Source organism: Excalfactoria chinensis, chromosome 2, assembly GCF_039878825.1.
Source record: "Excalfactoria chinensis isolate bCotChi1 chromosome 2, bCotChi1.hap2, whole genome shotgun sequence".
NCBI lineage: Eukaryota > Metazoa > Chordata > Aves > Galliformes > Phasianidae > Excalfactoria > Excalfactoria chinensis.
This window is the reverse complement of record NC_092826.1, coordinates 51,775,882-51,789,361: the sequence shown is the minus strand read 5'-3', so window position 1 is coordinate 51,789,361 and position 13,480 is coordinate 51,775,882. Positions and strand designations below refer to the sequence as shown.

General features: G+C 33.4%; 1 protein-coding gene across 5 annotated transcripts in view; it reads left to right on the top strand.

Annotated features, from left to right (window-relative positions):
- LOC140248443 (cadherin-19-like) overlaps positions 1 to 13,480 on the top strand; it is a 95,116-nt gene that overhangs the window by 39,432 nt on the left and 42,204 nt on the right. Inside the window, exons 1-2 of one of the 5 annotated variants that reach the window (XM_072329181.1) lie at positions 10 to 179; positions 9,127 to 9,190. The exons of 1 other annotated variant lie outside the window; for it this stretch is intronic. The gene's annotated coding sequence lies outside the window, so the exon portion shown is untranslated. Of the gene's footprint in view, positions 1 to 9; positions 180 to 6,637; positions 6,649 to 9,126; positions 9,191 to 13,480 lie in introns of those variants that run through there. 3 more of the 5 variants (XM_072329183.1, XM_072329179.1, XM_072329184.1) reach the window with 3 other exon arrangements.

Here is a 13,480-nt window from a genome sequence, read left to right as displayed (position 1 = left end):
GTACTGTGAGTTTTCAAAAATAAAAGCAGGAGTGACTTATACTGGCAGGAAGCTGTAACTCCTAAAGCTTTTCAAGGATCTGTAAAGTTACAAAGAACTTCTTACTTCTCCTCATCAGTTGTTTAATTTGACTTTTTATACTCACTTCTGCAAACCCTGAAGGCCCTCTGGTTACATAGGTAAGATATTTATATTTTTTTCTTTGTTATCTTCAAAAATCAAATTGAAAATAATTATCTAGGTGTCTCCAATCCAAAATCTACGACAGACAAAGACAAAAACAGGAGCCACCAAAAACTTCTAGAAGGAGAAAACAACTTTTTCTGTTTCCTCTGAGTTTGTTGTTTAGCTCTTATAGCTGCTGAAATTTAACTAAGTTGGATTTACCAGGTGAAAACATTACTATGCCTGCACAACTTGCACATTAAAGTGTTCATGCTGGTTATCAAGCTGTTTCTGCAAGAGCCCCAGCACTGACAGATTGTCAGTGAAGACTTCATCTGCGCTCATGCCAGTAATTGCCATTAAAATGTACTTACAGTGCTTGTAGTGAAAATGCTTATTATCTTACAGGAATACTCAGAAATACTTTTAGAAATACTTCTTCTCTTACTATTCTCCATTTTACTGAAGCAATAAGAATTGATTTTCTTAAATTACAGCTTAGCCCTAGCTTTGCAATAATTTTTTTGTTACTCTTTATAATTCTACATCTAGAAACTGCAAAATGTTTCAGATCACAAAATAATAATAATAATAATAATAATAATAATAATAATAATAATAATAATAATAATAATAATAATAATAATATCTTCTACTTTTCCTGGATCTTCAATGAAAAAATGGATATTTGTCAATGAACAACATTTTCATCAAGTAGTGCAATACATATTCTACCAAAATATTTATATTGTATGTTTCTTCCTTAAGTATGTTGTTAGGATTTATAGTTTTTATTTTTCATGCTTAAATCTTTGACTAGTCTCTATCTGAGATGCATGCATTAAAATATAGCCCAGAAATATTTAATAGTCGTTCATTGGTTATTAAAATGCTAAATATCTGTCAGTTCATTCACTTTTACAGATTATTTTGCTATGAAACTGATAGAATTAAATAGCATTTGGATTAAGTCATTACTTTTTAATAAATTGTAATTTAGGGACAGTTGCAGATTAAAAAACATTTCAGATGAACTACTACTGATTTGTAGGAGGATACATTTGTACTAGTGCAAAAATTGGTCTGTGGATTCAGTTTTGAGAGTTCTAAAGATATATTTCAGTGTTCAGTATTTTCCAGCTAGAAGTGTTGAACCAAGCAGTTACATAAAATGAATAAAGACAGGACTGTGACTGGAGTTTAGAATTTATGCTTTCCTACAGTGTGAATAACACATTGATGTAAGAGCTAGAAGACAATGAAAACTCACTGCTGGATTCATTTTTAAGTAAAGAGGAGGGAAAAAGAAAAAGCGGGTTGCCCACAAAGTATACTGTGACGAGAAGCTTAAAATCAAAGAATAAAATTACAGACCTGCCATGGAAATCCAAACATTTTTAGAGCACAAATGTGATGATTTATGCCTTATTTCATATAATTTATGGTGTTTTAATGCATATTTTACATTCAGAACATGTAGAACACTGAATATTTAAAAACAAGACATTGCCTCCTTGTTTCAGAATGATTTATAATTAGTAACCTAAACCATCAGGCAATACCAACACATTTTGATACTGAATTAATAAGGCAGTATGTAACATGCTACAAGACAGATTTTTCATGCTGTTCATCTTTTAGGCTACCTGTAGCTTTTCACCATTGCCTCCCCACTCCTCTCCCCCATCCTTTATAACTCTTTAACATTGTGGGGGTTTTTTGTTTGTTTGTTTTGTTTTGTTTCATTCTACAGTCTTTGCATCATATTGATTTTAATTACACATGGAAAATTCTTGTTCAGCACTTGTCTGAAAGATTTGTCTACTTACAATCTGTTTAATTACAAACTAGTAGTTTTACCAGTAGATCTAGCAATAAAATACATAATTCTGAGCTTGAGTATTAGTTCTGCTGTAAGTAAAAAAACATCATTTTTGTTGTATTTATATTACAAGTCACAGAAAGTAAAAATTATTCCATCATTGTCTCTTAATTGTCTCTCTATTTCAACTATATTTGTGAGTCCTTCTGAGCCTACACAATGCTAAGCAGAAGAAATAACAGAATGTCTTCCTTATGCATCCTTCCAACATACACGCCCCAGAAAAATGCATGCTTCTGAAGATGAACAAGCATGTGCTGTGTGGTCAGTTATCCTCTCCAGAAGGACCATAAGTACTGTGGAAGCTTTCATTCTGAGCTCTGCTAAGCAGACAAGGTGGATATCCATTACAGAGGAAGTTAATGAGGATGGAGAAGTGTCAATAAAACCACATGGGACAGAGATGGGAACATAATTATGCTTGGACACACAGATACACTAACCTCTTCTCCACAGTATGTTTGCCTGCAGTATAAAAAGAATTGCAATTGCTGGTGCTAACAAGCAGCAACTGTTAAGTGGTTTCAAAAGGACATTACTCCCAGCCTTACTAGAAGGGACATACACTTAGTTAAAACTTTTTAGATGGAGAGTTGACACAGCTGTTTTGTCAAACTCTTTTTGAGGCAATGAAATTAGAGACATTCAAATAAGCAACAGGACAATGGATATTCAATTGGAAAAAAACAAAAAAAAAAAAAACAAAAAAAAACCAAACAAACAAACAAAACAAACAAACAAACAAACAAACAAAAAAAAACTAACACCATAATAAAAGACTGTGTCTGAAAATGAATGCTACAAATAAAAGCATAGTAATAATTGAATTAAAATTGCCAATTATATCTCATTCTGCTACAATATTAAATTTGTGAAGGATAAACTTATTTTGCATTCCTACTATTGTCACTTTCCAATTACTGAGTGGCAAAATTACTAACAAAACATTAGAAGAGTGAATTGTCACTTGATGCTTTCCTGGTTGACTTTTACAAGGAATTCTGACACAGTGAAGACCAAACCACATCCTATTATAGTAAATTGTAGAAAGTAATTAGCAAACAAACAAACAAACAAACAAAACTGAATTCATTATGACTAATCACTAACTTAATTATTCTGATTCAGTAAAATCAGGATAAAATCTCTCTGGAGAAAAAACACTTTTTAAGTGTTTTACATATCTTTAAGACAGTGATAGATGATATAGGTAATGAAAATAACAATTTTAAGCTCTTGAAGTTTAGCTTTGGTTAACAATTTTATGTGTAAAGTTTTTTGTAACTTTTAAAATATATTAAATACTTCTATGAATAAGTATTAAAAACACACTGCTCTCATTCTCATACTGGTTTGGTTCAGTGAACAAGACTGACTTCTTAAGAGTTAATTACACAAGGTAATTAAGCATATTAGTTAAAAAACAAAAACAAGCAAACAAACAAAACAAAACAAAACAAAAATGAAAAGAAAAAGAAAACCCACTCGCAAAATTTCAAGAAAACAGCCAAAAATGTTCATAAACTGAGCAGAGGAACTGTAATTAAGTAGTGCTTAAGGTTTATATATTCTAGAATATTCTAAAAATTCTTTGTCTAGTTTTGGAAAGTTGAGAAGTGAATGAATTGCAATTATATTTAATGGAGTTTGGCCAACTTTTGTTGTTGTTGTTGTTTTTTGATCAATTGAAATTCTTCTTGGTGGGTTGTGTTTGTTTGTTTTTTGGTACAGGAATCATGTACCTGTTTATTTAAAGTTAAGAGAGGACCCTTAATTCCTTCCCATTTAAACTGTTAGTACAATGATCTCAGTGGTGTCAGAGTTACTTTAAGAAGACCAGGAAAATTAATAAATTTTTAAATATATAACTCTACAAAAAGAGAGATTTTCCTGTATAGTGTTGAAAGACAAGATTGTTTTCAACAGCTGTTGTGACAGTGTTAGGAATCTTGAGCCCAAGGATGTTTTCTAGACTAGTAAAAATTGGAATCTTTATCCTTCAGTGTTGCAAGTAATAGGAATAGGTACAGTCTCTGTGCATTTTTTCTCTTGGACAACAGAGATAAAACCTATTTAAAGTCACTGAATTTTTAACTGGTGCGTGAGTGGTTTTTTTTCTGTTTTGTTGTTGTTGTTTGGTGTTGGTTTGTTGTTGTTGTTGTTGTTGTTGTTTGTTTGTTTGTTTTAATATACATATAAATATGATGGTTTTAGCACTTCCTTTAAGCTGAAGTTGTTGAGGCTGTTAGCTGCCCTGCTACTGCACAGGCTCTAGTCCAAGGATTTGCAGCTCTTTTCCGGTAAATTGGAAAATAGTGCTAGTTTAAGTTACTGCCCTTTTCGTCTTCCAGTGACTGATCTCTCACTCTTTCATGAGATGCAGAAAACTGTTGGAGAAGATTAGGAGATTGCTAGTACTTCTTTTTATGAATCTCTGCAATATATACTGGTTGAGTCAAAATTTACCTTTAGCAGTAAATCCCAATGGTAGATGAGCCAGAATGATTTATGTTACTTTATATCCCCTGTTGTACCCCTGGAATATAGAAGGATGTTTCCAGACAAATTAAGATGACATCCAAACTTACATCACAAAAAAGTGGTAAGTGTATTGGTTTTCCTCTCACATCAAATTTAACATATAAATTGAATTGGTTTCAAATGCCAGATCATTAGATAGCTAGTGCACAAAGCTATTTTTGTAAAAGACTGACCCATGAAATACATAAATAGAATTTGGAAATGTCATATGGATATAAACTATGTCGATTGCTCAGCTTTTCATATGAGCATTTTCAGGATTGTGCAAATGTTGTATAATTAGACCATTTTCTGGTGCCTTACAGGTAATATTATTCCACTCAGCTCTTTAACTCAGCAATTTTTTAGTCTCGTGAAGAGATTTCTACCCCCTTAATGATTACAGGAAAACAGAAGCCAGTCTTAAAAATTGCCATGGCTTAAGAGCAAGTTGATCTTCAGTGTGGAAATTGAATGGGCTTGGATGTGCAAACATTTTAATCATTCAATTAATATATGCAATTTTACAAGCAATGTGACTCCTCTGTCCCATGCTGCAAGAGACCACACCATTGAAAAGGGGGATCAGGCAGATATGCACAGTTTCTCCCACTATGTTGTGCAGAGTCCAAGATGAAGCCATCATATGCTGCATCTGATGCACGGACTCAAATGTGAACAATCCAAATAGTTTATTACAAGTTCTCACATATATATATACTTTCACAAGTTTTCTTTTCCTAGCCTTCCCATTTGTCCCTACATGTCAACAGAACATTCCACAAACAGTCTTTAACCGTTCATGCTGGCACTTATCCAATCAGAGCCATGAGCTGTTCTTTTTTTTTTTTTTTCTAGAGGTGTCCTTGGTTCTCATGCTGTTTATCTTGCTCCACAGCTGCTGCTCTGTACAGTCCTTCTTGTATTCCCATAATCATGGGGGTCTCTGGGGTCTTTTTTTTCCACCTTGTATATTCCTACTTGTATGCAAGTAGTTTCTCCCTACACGCATGCCCACCCAAGATCAGATTCTGAGACCTTTTTTTCTCATAATCAGAGATTGTTAGTTCTTATAGAATCACAGAATCATAGAATCCTTAAAGTTGGAAGGAACACCTAAACATCATCTAATACAATTCCTCTGCAATGACCAGGGATGTCTACAGCTAGATAGGTCACCCAGGGTCTGGTTTGCCCTGACCTTGAATATCTCCAGGGACAGAACATCTACCATATCTTTTTCACCTGTTCCAGTGCCTCACTATCCTCACTCTAAAAGGCTTTTCCCTTACATCCAGAAAGCTTATATTCTGAATCTATCATGTTTAATATTGAAACCATTTTCTCTGGTTTTATCACAACAGACCCTTCTAGTGAGTCTGTCCCCTTCTTTCCTGTAGCTCTCCTTTAAATACTGAAAAGCCACTATCAGGCATACTTCTACCACCAACATACAAACAACCCAAATGAATAACTGCTCTCGGTAACTCAGTATTAACAAAACATCACAAAACCAATAATCAATTCTTGTTACACTAAGTCCTTAAAGTATTAAATAATAAATAATTTCCTGCAACTGAAACAATTGTCTCAGCAGAAAAATGAAAATCAAGTCAAGAACTTGCCCTCAAATATAGTGTCTACAAGCACCGCTTTCTTGCATGTGGGAAGCATTCTGGTACTTTATTACACATTATGTTTTCTTCTTTTGGTAATAGTGTTAATTTTTCCACCTCATTTAGTAGTTGTGTTTCATAGGCACCGATTCTGGGAGCAGAATTATTTCATGTATATATTATTAATAAAAGCAATGCAATAATAAAAGAGTTAGAAGTAAGGCTAAAAAAATATATAAGGGAAATGGTACATTTTGGACATCATAACTTTGGTCAAGGCTCTGATATACCTTGTCAAAGTGACAGCAGATACCTGTGGAGAAGAGCTGAATTTATTTTTACTCAGCAGAAACTGTGAATAAGCTTGATTTAACTGAGGCAGAGGGGCTGCAAATTGATTTCTTGATTCATTTAGGACACGGTCAGAGGTAGTATATAGAGAAACCTAGAGAGAAGAGAACAGAATTATTGTTTCCTTCCTTAATAGGTGTAAAAGGTTGAAATGCTGTCAAGTGGTGGCAAGTTCATTTTAGTAAAAGACAATATAAAGTATTTGCCCATCAGACACATTGATTTCTTGATGCAAGGGAGAACCACAGGTGACAGTCTCAGCAGCCTCTGATGGCTTCCTGCCTCCTGCAGCTGGGCAAAGGAGATAAGTGGGGGATGCTAAGCCAGACCATCCCTGCTGCCAGTCACGCCACCAAGATCAAGCATGCAGGCTGCTTCTACATTACTGGCAAATTGCAGAAGGTTTATTATTCGCAAGTTGTTCTGCCCTGCCCTGTATTGCTTCATGAAGTTAACCTATGGATTAAAAAAATGGTTCAAAATTACTTCATGATTAGTTACAAATCAGTCCAAAATCTCAAACTGAAAGTTTTATATCCTCCTACTCCTACAAACAAACAAACAAAAAACAAACAAGTTTCTTTGAGTTTTGTGAAACCAAAAAGTTAGACTATGTAGTTTTTATACACACAAAAAAAAAATCTCCACCATCTCTATTTTCTACCTAATCAGATGAAATAAAAACATCATTAAGGGACACAGCACTGCAGACACAATGTCTTAGAGCCCTTGAGAGAGTATAACTCAACAGCAGTTTACTCAGAGGTCTTCACTAGTAGACAGCTAGCTGTTTATGTACATCTGTAATTTTGCACAAAGATCTATGAATATATCACTATTAATCTTTTATCATGTATTGAAGCAAACTACATTAGTGTTTATAAACTGCAAATATGAGTAGGTAACAGAATTTGATGGCACTCAGGCCCACATTCAGTTTACTTTTCAAGAACTCCAAGGAGGCTTCACAATCTCCTTGGGCAAATGGCTCTCAGTCACTAAGGTATAAGACAACATCCTGGACATGCAAGGATATTCCATCAGTAATATTAATGACATACTAAAGAAACATACTTCCTAGCATGAAAACTTATTTGACATATTAAACTTCTGAAATACTATTAAAAATGAAGTAATTATATCTTGCTTCTTCTTTGTTTTTCTGTAGTTGTAATGGTCCACTAACTCTTCTAAATCTAGATCAATGATTAAAATTAATAATAATGATATTAGTAATAATAAAATTAAAGATTTTCTCTTGTAGCCTTCCTGCATATTACAAACGTAATAAGGGTACCTTTTTACTGGAATACCAGTTTTGAAATTAATTTGCCATTTGCTGATAATAACGTATAGAAGTTAATTTACTAAATTAAACTCAATCCAAAGATCTCTTTCTGTAAAGTGTGAAAAAGCCAGGAAGAATTTTAGTCAGAAATTTCAGATACTTTGTTTAGTTTGTGCTTGTTCATATATTGAGCCAATATTCACAATATTTAATATCAGCTAGAAAATTTTACCAAAATCAAAGACATATTTTCTTTCAGTTCTTTTCATTTCTTTGCTTTGTTGTCAGGAAACAAACACTGTTTTGGAAGACGTTCTCTGAATGTTACGAAGTGCAAACATTTGGATTTCAGTGTAGTGAAGTTTGAAGTAGTTCTTATAATGTATTAGAGTGCTCAACAAACTTGAACACTACACAGGAAAAAACCCTGTGATATGAATAGATTAAGCTTGGCTGTAAAAAGCAACAAACTTCCTAAGGAGCTGAAGCCTTAAACATGCCATAAGCATCTCAATCTCTTTCTTACCTTAACATGCATTTTCTCACTTCAAACATTCTCCTCAGTTGTTCTGGTGAATGTACAAACTAAGATGTGTTTTTATATTATCTATTTATCTGTTAATCCATCTATTTATTTATTTTACATGTGTTCAATTCACAGCAAGGAAACTATTAGTTCATAGGTGCAAAAAACAAGACAAGCTGACTGCAGTGATTGATATGAGCAAGAAAAGGTAGTAAGAATTTGTGCTGTTATCAAAAATATTTTAAATGATAGATTTAAGAGGATTGTGGATGGGCAGGATAGTCCTCTGTGGGATTAAAAGGAGCCTGTTTACAATTCATTTACCATTTAGTAAATATATATATATATATATTTTTAATATAAAACCATATTGTAGCGATAGTTGGTGAAGGAAGTGTTATTCAAGGTGAAGGACTTTTATTGCAGATGAATTATGTGTCTGGTATATTGAACTGATTGGTGCTTCCACAAGAGTGACACAGTAAATCCAAATAGATTAAATTGCTAAAATATTGGTAATATATCATATTTTCCTTTAAGATTGCCTTTGAACAAAACCTTCTTGATCTCTACTTGATCTTTGCTGTAAATATCTTAGCATCCAGTTTGATATCTACATATGAGGAAATCAAAAAAAAAAAAAAAAAAAAGTGGTATGATCTGCAGTTAAATATTCTCTCATATTCTGATTACATTATATATTAGTTTATCTATAAGACAAAAGTTGTCCTTAATTATTTCCCTTAATAGAGAAAGTTATATTTTTGTGTCATTTCAGAGAATTTGATCAACTTGGAATAACTCAACTTTGAAACAGTTCAGATTTTCCCCATTTTCTCAAGGTAAAATATTTTTCCCAAGATAATGTTAATTTTTTAAAAATATATATATTATTGCTCTATTTTTTAAAAATATTTGTGTGAATTTGGAAAGCTTAGCTGATACTGTGTACAGAGGATACCTTGAAAGCCAGGTTCAAAAGATCTAAAATGCATCTGCTCCTTGTTCCAGTTGGCATCTTGTCCCTTTTCCTTTGGAGAATGTGTGTGCACATTTCTTACAATTGTTTCTTTTTTTTTTTTTTTTATGAAAGTATTTTTCCTTCAGTAAATACACTGAATAGAAAAAATTGTTTCCATTCATTATGTTAGTATATTACTTTGTACAAGCTGATTAATACATTCCTAACATTGAAACACCAAATTGTGGAGCAAGTGTAAGCTTCCTCAGGCCAGATACTTTTTATTAAAATCAACTGTTGTTATTAAAATCAACTGTTGCTGAGAGTTTAATTCAATGTTGAAAAAAAAAAAAACTGTTTGAAAATAAAAGACACATAGAAACTGGTTTTCTTTCAGAAATCTTTTATTGCAGGATTTCATTTAATAAAAACATTTTCCAGGAGATCTCTAAAAAGTAAAAAAATATTATACTGTACTGAGAAGGACAGAGAAAGGAAATGAGAGGAAAATTACTATTAGCACAGTTGCCTATGTAATGTTATAGTTAAGGAGAGCTTCCTGGAAAAAGCAGAACTTAATTTACCTAAAATGACACACACAGAAAAAAAACAATACAAAAAAACCCAACACCACCACCACAACAACAAGAAAAAACCCCACCAATCCCAAATCAAAAAACAGAAATGACTTCTATTATTTTATGAGATAGCAAAATAAATTTATGGTGGTGGTATATCTGTTTATCTGTTTCCTGTTTTCTTTCCCTTTTGTTAAAAATCTTTTTATTTCTCTGAATAGCTTTCCACATCCTGTTCCCTTTCATCCAACTGATACACTGTTAGAAGTGTTGTGTGAAAAGAGCAGAGAAGTTTGGCAGAAAGCAAAATTCCTTGAGTTCCCGTTGTCTTCAGGCTTCTTAGGGACATGGAATGGTTGAGCTTAGATTCTGAGTGATGCCCCATTCAGCTATAAGCCTAGTTGTATTCAGTATATGAACTATCATGACTACAAGTGCACAAATAGCTCACAGCCCAATTTGTCTAATTATATTCAAATTGGCTCTAATGACAACTCATAAGGAATTTGTCTGTGCCCAATGAGAACCCTCATGGCTAGATTAGTGAATAGTGCAGTTTATTAAAGCGACAGATTACAGGTGCTTTTGGATTGACAGAGTTAAATACACTGTCTGCAAAGCATGTGAGGTTAACTAGGAACATGAATAATACATCCAACTACAGAGACATGAAATTATGGAATAAATCTATAGAGATTTCTAAGTTTTACAGGGAAGCACTCAGCATAACTGAATGTGTGAATTTTACCCAATAGATGTCCTTACTACAGGGGAGAGAGACTCTACCTGTTGACTGATCCCAGCTTGCCTGTGACGATATATTCATTGCTTGTCTGTGATTATATCCTTCTGCTATCAAATTCTTTATTAAGTCATTTTATACTATTTTCTTATTTTCAATTGGAACTTCAGTGACTACAGTCAAACACACAAAGATATTGCAAAGTTAACTGAAAAATATATTTTTAACTGCTGTCTCATGGCTAGCTAAGGAAAACGAGATTTTTATTACTTCCAATGGTACGATCAAGTCTCCATCCTTGCAAGGAGATCCCAGACTTTGGACACAGGACTGCTCCACATTCCATGTTTTGTTGTTGTTGATGATGATGATGTTCTCAGGTCATGTTGCTTAGAGAACTATTTTTGAACAGATGATCCAGTGCATTCCAGCCTGGAAATTTTACCTATTCTCAAGAGGTGGACATTTGAATAAATTACCTTTAACAAATATTCCACAAGTCCTTGGCAAGGATTGACTAATGGACCCAAACCACCTGGAATGATAGGAGATAGCTGATATGAAGCAAAATGTCAGGCTCAAGATAAAATCTACAAACATGACAAGCAATTGAATTCTGCCCAGGGAGACATATATGTGTCAGTCTGCTCTTTGAATTAAAATGGAAAATGTACAGGATCAACATTCTGCTGAAAGCCACCACTGGAATTTAAATGTGAGAACAGAATGAAACAAAGCAGTAGAGGATAAAATAAGGCTGTAATATCAATAAGCATCTTGGCTGTTCTTTTCACAATTGTAAAATGAATAACCGATTAACTCAGGAGTCTCATGGAAAGGAGCTACAAAATCCATTGATCTAGCAGATTAAATTGTGTAAACCTTTTATAAAATGTTGAAGTTATAGACAGCATCAGTGACTGAAATGTCTGTTCTATCCATTTACTTGAAGTTTCCATAGAATGTTTCAGGTCTTCATAATATTTACCCGTGCTGCTTATGAAGTTGCTGTGCAAGCAGCCTGGTTTTAATCTGCCTGGATGATAGATATTGCATAAAGCAGAAAATGCAAGCAAACTACAGTTTTTCTCAGAGTTGGAAAATGTTCTCCATTCAGTTTAACACAACAGATTTTCATTCTTGAAATCAATCTTGATCCCACTGAGTATCGCTGGTAACTATGTAACCACTCTTTTTTCTTTTCTTTCTTTTCTTTTCTTTTCTTTTCTTTTCTTTTCTTTTCTTTTCTTTTCTTTTCTTTTCTTTTCTTTTCTTTTCTTTTCTTTTCTTTTCTTTTCTTTTCTTTTCTTTTCTTTTCTTTTCTTTCCTTTCCTTTCCTTTCCTTTCCTTTCCTTTCCTTTCCTTTCCTTTCCTTTCCTTTCCTTTCCTTTCCTTTCCTTTCCTTTCCTTTCCTTTTCTTTTCTTTTCTTTTCTTTTCTTTTTCCTTTTTTAATTTTTTTTTTTATTTTTTAATACAACAGACTTCAGTGCCCCTAAATAACTCATACTGCCTATGACATAGTGATGTGATTCATAAAACTATCTTCAAGAGATTTTTCCTTCAGTTTTGCTCCTACATTTCTTTCTTATGTCAGCAGTGTTCCTGCAAAGTATTTTAGTAGGATGGGAATAATGACAGTTAACTTCAGGTTAGCTGTTCTCAACAGTTTACAAAATTCAAAGTGAAATGTTACTCTAAGTCTACACAGCTTTTATGGAGTTTTGCAGCTGAGACTGAGAGTCTTCTTCAAAATAAACATTTATAAGTTAATAGTATGATTCATAGTTTCTCTTAACACAAAAAGCACACATGGATAGCACTACTTTTACTACAGTTTCTTGTTCTTTTTGTTTCCCTTGGCTTCTTGATTGGCTTACTGTCCAACACAAAACTAGTTTTGAGTGAGTCTGGGGCAGTCATAGCCCATTTTTCACTATTAAGGAATTGCCATTTATTAATTAAATATATATAATCCATTAGCAGTGGACTTTATAGACATACACAATTTATAACCATTACTGTCTTCAGGATATGAGTTCTCACTTATATAAACTAATGAATTAAGCCTTTGTCCATTCAGTTACTATGGCAATGCTATGGACTTCCCAGTTTCAGCTGGCTTGTAATGAATTAAATAGTCAGCAGCTCTAAAGGAATCCTAAAAGAATGGTAATGGTGCAAATGAAGTTTGAAGGAGAGAGGTATCCATGCAAACAAATTTCAGTAAGAACTTAATTTGGGGGCAGTTTTAAGCAATATGTTATAGTGAATTAGAGCATCTTTCAGGGCTCATGCATATGTTTATACGGATAGAAGTTAGTTATCCATTCAGCTGCATAAGACCCTGAGGAAGGCTAGCAGGAAATGACTACAAAGTAGACATGCTGGTTGCCAGGACAAAAAGGTACCCTGAAATGTAGCCTCACAGTTCAGTGGATTGGAAGCACTTTCTTGGTACCAATTTTCACGAGGGGATCCATGTGACGGGATAAACTTCGAGAGAAGTCATAGGTATCATTTTCACACACAGACAGAAATATATATAGCTATATCCATGAAATAGATATCATTCTAATCAGTACAAGGAACACTTTTGTGTAGATAATTGCTTTCTACAATTTGGTTGCAGCACCTTAACCTCATGCAGGTCATCACAGAAAGTCCACACATTATTATGTGCTAAATAGACAGAAATGCACAGAAAGGAATATCTATATAGTCAAATGCAATCAAACAGACAAACAAACAAAAATCAGAGTCTTTAAACTTAAAGGGGCATTAGAAAGTTTCAGAACAATTTTTACTTGATTTTACGAATTTCATTTTCTGTCAATTAATGCATATAAAAAC